Genomic DNA, 6104 nt, shown 5'->3' with positions numbered 1-6104 from the left:
TCACCAATGTGATTCGGTTCCGTTAATTCGCTTACTACCCAAAGCTAAGAGCCAATTGGTGCTTGATCCGAAAATGTGGTCTGAGGTGCCCTATGCATGGTGTGACAGAATTACGGACCCCCGGAGCCATGCAGAGACCAACTTGAGCTCCATACCGTATCGCCATGGCCTCTCAAATGTTGTAATAATGCAGAGGGCATGATTGGTTGAAGGTAGGTGAGGTCGGGAGGTCTTGTATAAACATAAACTCCCTTCCTTGACAGCTGCACCATCGAGAGCATCCTGACCGGTTGCATCACCGCCTGGTATGGCAACTGCTCGGCATCTGACCGTAAGGCTACAGAGGGTAGTGCATACGGCCCAGTACATCACTGGGGCCAAGCTTCCTTTCCATTCAAGCCCAAAAAAGTGTCAGAGACTCCAGTCACCCAAGTCATGGGCTGTTTTCTCTGCTACCGCATGGCAAGCGGTACCAGAGCATCAAGTCTAGGACCAAAAGGCTCCTTAACAGCTTGTACCCCCAAGCCCCCATAACTGCTACAATTAACCAAATGGCCACCCGGACTATTTACATTTTATTGTGTTACTTTTTATTATTTTTTTACTTTTGTTTATTTGGTACATATTTTCTTAACTCTTCTTAAACTGCACTGTTGGTTAAACCTCTTTGGGCTGAGATCCCGCAAACGGGATCGATATAACAACAGCCAGTGAAAGTGCATGGAGCCAAATTCGAACAACAGAAATCTCATAATTAGAATTCCTCAAACATACAAGTATTTTAGACAATTTTAAAGATACAATTCTTGTTAATCTCACCACAGTGTCTGATTTCAAAAATACTTTATGACGAAAGCACACCAAGCGATTATGTTAGGTGAGTGCCGAGTCACAGAAAAACAGCAATTTTTCCAGCCAAAGAGAGGAGTCACAAAAAGCAGAAAAAGAGATAAATGAATCACTAACCTTTGATGATCTTCATCAGATGATACTCATAGGACTTCATGTTACACAATACATGTATGTTTTGTTTGATAAAGTTCATATTTATATCAAAAAATCTCAGTGTACATTGCCGTGTTATTTTCAGTAGTTCCAAAACATCCGGTGATTTTGCAGAGAGCCACATCAATTTACAGGAATACTCCAATACAACTAGATAACGTTAGCTCACTAGAGAGCACGGGCGAGCCCAGTCCGTGTTCGCTAGCTCGATCGATAGTTCGGTTGGAAAATGTGGTTGGTTAGCGAACTAGCTTTCTTAATTTCAGTTCACTTATTTTTTTTTTTAAATATCACACATACCTGTATTGTGTATTAAAAAGCGTCCTTCTCTTCTTGAAAATATGGTTTTGATGGGTTTGTTAAAAAGCCTAACACCAGATGTAACGTTATAGCATGTATTTCCCAACATGATTCCAACTAACCTCAGTCACAGAAGCTATCGAGGCCGATAATAATATTCGTTAACATTCGTTCTGTCTATGCAGATGAGGAAGAAGGCGCTAGCAACCGAGACTGGTAAAAAAAAAACATCCGCCCGAACAGGGACTTGAACCCTGGACCCTCAGATTAAAAGTCTGATGCTCTACCGACTGAGCTATCCGGGCTCTGACTGGCAGAGAAAGGGGAAAGATTTTGATTTTAAAAAGTCGTGGGGTATCTTGCTCGGAAAACGACTATTCGCTACTACAGCGCATTGTTTCTGTGTTGCTCAGCTCAGGAGCTAGGGGGCACTTTTCAACCCCATAGCTAACGTTACTGTAAGTGTATTGCAGGCAGCATCGTAACGTTTATACCACAGATTAATAGAGCTTTGGTTTTACCCACAGGTGAATAGGGACAGTTATCGTATCTTTGGTTATACTAACGTTAATTTAGCTAGTTACTGTAGCTACATCATAGCTCGCTAGTGTTCCATTTCATTCTGTGGTCGGCTAACCTCGTACCGGCGCAAAGATACACTATTGGCAATGTGTACGTGTTGATAATAATACCCTACCGATGCAAAGATACACAATTGGCCATTGTAAGTGTCAATGTGCACGGAAAAGCTAATGGCAGTCTCTGTGTTGTTCCTTTAATCTTCATTTATTTGTAATTCATTGTTTTCCTCTGATCAACATACGTCATTTATTAACGTCATTAACGTGAGCAACAAAAAAAACTGAGACTAATGCATCGGGGCAGTTTTTTTTTTTTGTCCTGTCCAAGTTTAGGACGTGAAAGACCGACGTGTTGATCCGATTAAAGGAAAAAAAATAAAAGTGTACAGGCCCCAGCGAGATTTGAACTCGCGACCCCTGGTTTACAAGACCAGTGCTCTAACCCCTGAGCTATGGAGCCCTGTTCTGTTGAGGCTGAAACGCAGACTGTTTTTGACTGTGGCATGGATAGTTTTTCATGAGAGTTCTATAAGCATTCTGAAAGGATATATGGTTGCTTGCAAAGACCTCAATTGATCGATTTAATGTTATTGTTAAAACATCCTTATATCAGAATTTTAAATCTACACGATAAAGACAACAACAATATCCTGCATTCTGACTTGCAATGTGTTTTTAACTTCAACCACTAGATGGAGTCAAAGAACGACATTTGTCAACAAGCCGTTCAGAAGTTGTTTGTCGCCTGTCATTTGTTGCGCTCAAGTGGGTAATTAAGCAATAAGGCCACGATGGGGTGTGGTATATGACCGAAATCCGCTGTCCTTGTACAACGCAACGCGGAGCGCCTGGATACAGCCCTTAGCCGTGGTATATTGGCCATATACCACAAAACCCAGAGGTGCGATATTATAAACTGGTTACCAACATAATTGCAAATTAGTCTTCCAAATGGACAATGACACCAAGCATACTTACAAAGTTGTGGCAAAATGGCTAAAGGACAACAAAGTCAAGGTATTGGAGTGGCCATCACAAAGACCTGACCTCAATCCTATAGCAAATTTGTGGGCAGAACTGAAAAAGCATGTGTGAGCAAGGAGGCCTACAAACCTGACTCAGTTACACCAGCTCTGTCAGGAGGAATGGGCCAAAATTCACCCAACTTATTGTGGGAAGCTTGTAGAAGGCTACCCTAAACGCTTGACCCAAGTTTTAAACTATTTAAAGGCAACCAAATACTAATTGAGTGTATGTAAACTTCTGGCCCACTGGGAATGTGATGAAGGAAATAAATCATTATCTCTACTATTATTCTGACATTTTCACATTCTTAAAATAAAGTGGTGATCCTAACTGACATAAAACAGTGGATTTTTACTAGGATTAAATGTCAGGAATTGTGAAAATGTATTTGGCTAAGGTGTATGTAAACTTTTGACTTCAACTGTATATACAAGTAAAATAACACTGCAACTAACACAGAATGGGCACACAAATAAATACACCTGCAGTTGGCATAGCCTGTAAGGCAACACTTATACACCTTGATATTTCTGTGTTTGCCAATGCATTTACAATTTGGGATAACTTCAGGGCAGATCTGCACCAGTGGCGTACTACTACTTTGGGAATTCAATGCACATGACTGGCTTGATATAGACAGCCTCCTATGGCTTTGGGCGTGGTATAGAAATAGAACGGAGGTACCAGCCTCCGGAATGGAACATATTCCGTTCCGGAATACAGAGACGGATACGTATGGTGAGCCAGAGGACATCAAATATGTCCAATATTTTCTCTGGAAAACTGAATCAATTCCACCATGGAACTCGAATTCGATTGCCAATAAATACGCGCAGGAATTTAATTGAATTGTATTTTATGGATTTATGAAAAGGCGTAATTTTTTTCCATCACTAAAGCCACTTGAGGATTGTAAATGAGAAACATGCGTGTGGAAGACGGGCGGATAGTTAGTCTTGGTTTTGAACCCATTTCTAAAACCAAGCCTCCAACGCAACGAACGTAAGTAACTAGTGAATAGGCCAATATATGTGATTTTCAAATATCAATAAAATGCTGCATTTGTTGTTTGCGTTTTGATTGTGTTTATAAAAAAGGACTAGCCCGTGCGTAAATATGCGTTCCAAATGCTCCATGATCACAATGCATCATAATCACTTCTATCCTAACAAGTCGCCTTTCTCTGAACTTGGACAAGTCAATAGAGAGGCTATAAAAAAACTCTATAGTTACCGGAAAGTTTTCTTATTGAATGGTTTCTTTCTTGTGCTTAGCCTAGGTAGTTGTGTACAGTAATTGACACAATTGGTTTACTTGTAGCCTAAAGTAGCCCATCTCCCACCCGTGGGACGATACATAGTTACAGTAATGATATGTAATAAGCATGTTCAATAGGCCGACTGTACTGTTTCTAGGGAAAATGACGCGATGATTAGCCAATGACCACAAAGAGCTGAGTAATCGCCCACAAACATGTTGTGCCAGGCTTCATCCCCCAAAAAATGGTAGTGAATGAAATGGTATTGTACTGAATGAAACTCTACACCCAATCCGTTCTCTCTGCGAAGCATATACCTGTCCAGCCGGTTTCAAAGGTTTGTGAATTCTCGATCGGGGAGTTACGGGTATTGGTAGGTAGGTCTATTACGAGAGGGGTGTTGGATGTCAGTTTGGAACAGTTCAACACACGACGCCCCAACGACTGGAACGGAGCTCCTTTCTCTCGCCACACCAGAAGTGTAGCTTGGTGTCGCCACTTGCGCAACAAGTGACTCTGCCAAAGGGATTTATAAGATTCAGTCGGACACATTTAGTTTCTTTATCCTAGAACGTGACTGAAAATCAAGGCTTTCGACGAAAATAACAGGAGCACTCTCTCCGTTTCTTTGCCTGTCCACGGTTTATCAAGGCATCACAACCGGGAATAAAATCAGATTTCTCCGTGTTCGACCATTAAAGTGACACGGATGTTTGTGCCCAGATGCTGCGCTCCTTCACATTAGCACGCCGCCGGCTGACTAAATGTAAGAGCCTCTTTGTTCATTTACTTTGTTCATTTAGGGAGACCTGTATTTGTGTGTAGATATAACCTAGCTACAAGCCCATATAACTTAAACTACGGGACTTCGTGTAGGCTAGATTGAGCCAAGTGATGTTGGAATCAGTGATGAGACATCGATCCTCGTTTAAATAAACAGCGATAGGCTACTTTGTAGCGAAATCAAAATGAACAAAGTCTAGCCTGGTTCCGAATGTAAACACAACGTCGCGCCTTCCTTTTTAAACCATGGTTGCTAACAGATGAGTATTTTCTCACGTCTCTTTCCAGGGCCACCATGCTCCATGCGTCCGCGGTGGTCGTGTGGGAATGGCTCAACGAACACGGGCGGTGGCGGCCCTACAGCCCGACCGTCTCCCACCACATCGAGGCGGTGATACGAAGCGATCCCCGTGGTGGGAGCGTCGTGCTAGGCCAAGTCGACAACCGCCTCTCGCCCTACATCCTAGACCTGCAGTCGATGCACCAGTTTAGGCAGGACACAGGTAAGAAGACGAGAGCTGAGAGGTGTGAATGGCTGTTGTTGTTGTGGGGATGCCGATGTGGTGTTGTTACGCGCCTGGTGTTGTTTGTGTAAAGCACGTGGATGTATATAGGTGGAGAACTTTTTGTGAAACAGCACAGTTTAAAATATATGGCAAATAGAAATCAAAACTGGATGGTCTTAAGAGAGAGACGGGAAACCACGTGTTTGATGTATTTGATACCATTCCACCCATTCTGCTCCAGTCATTACCATGAGCCCTGGCCTCCCCAATGAAGGTCCCGCCAACCTCCTGTGATGTCCAGTGAGTGTCTCTGTGTCTCGGTCTGTCCAGAGTGGATATATTGTTATAGACAAAGGTCCTATCAGAATTCTTACTTCTACATAGGCCTTTTTAAACATCTTAGGCTCAGTTGTCAGTCGGTTCTGGTTTTTACTTCACGTTACTGCACAGCTGTGTTAAATTCAGTTCGTTTTACATGTGGTTCAACTAGTAGACTGCTTCACCACTGGGGTGGAGCTTAGAGCTCACAGCTTGGTTCCATTCCGTCATAGAATGAGAATTAAGAATGAATTACAATCAGTTCCATATTCCTAGGGCCTGACTGGGTCCCTGAGTGAAACCCTCTGCTTGCCTGTCAGACAGAAT

The 6104-nt window shown here is 42.6% G+C and overlaps 2 non-coding genes across 2 annotated transcripts; both read right to left on the bottom strand.

Annotated features, from left to right (window-relative positions):
• Positions 1-1537: 1537 nt before the first annotated feature.
• Positions 1538-1610, bottom strand: trnak-uuu (transfer RNA lysine (anticodon UUU)). The gene has a single exon. It is a non-coding gene; the product is annotated as a tRNA-Lys (tRNA).
• A 663-nt stretch (positions 1611-2273) lies between these two features.
• trnat-ugu (transfer RNA threonine (anticodon UGU)) lies at positions 2274-2346 on the bottom strand. Its single transcript has one exon. It is a non-coding gene; the product is annotated as a tRNA-Thr (tRNA).
• Between the last annotated feature and the right edge of the window lie 3758 nt (positions 2347-6104).

Source organism: Oncorhynchus masou, chromosome 20 (assembly GCF_036934945.1).
Source record: "Oncorhynchus masou masou isolate Uvic2021 chromosome 20, UVic_Omas_1.1, whole genome shotgun sequence".
NCBI lineage: Eukaryota > Metazoa > Chordata > Actinopteri > Salmoniformes > Salmonidae > Oncorhynchus > Oncorhynchus masou.
The sequence above is the reverse complement of the archived record's forward strand: the minus strand, read 5'-3'. Positions and strand labels throughout refer to the sequence as shown.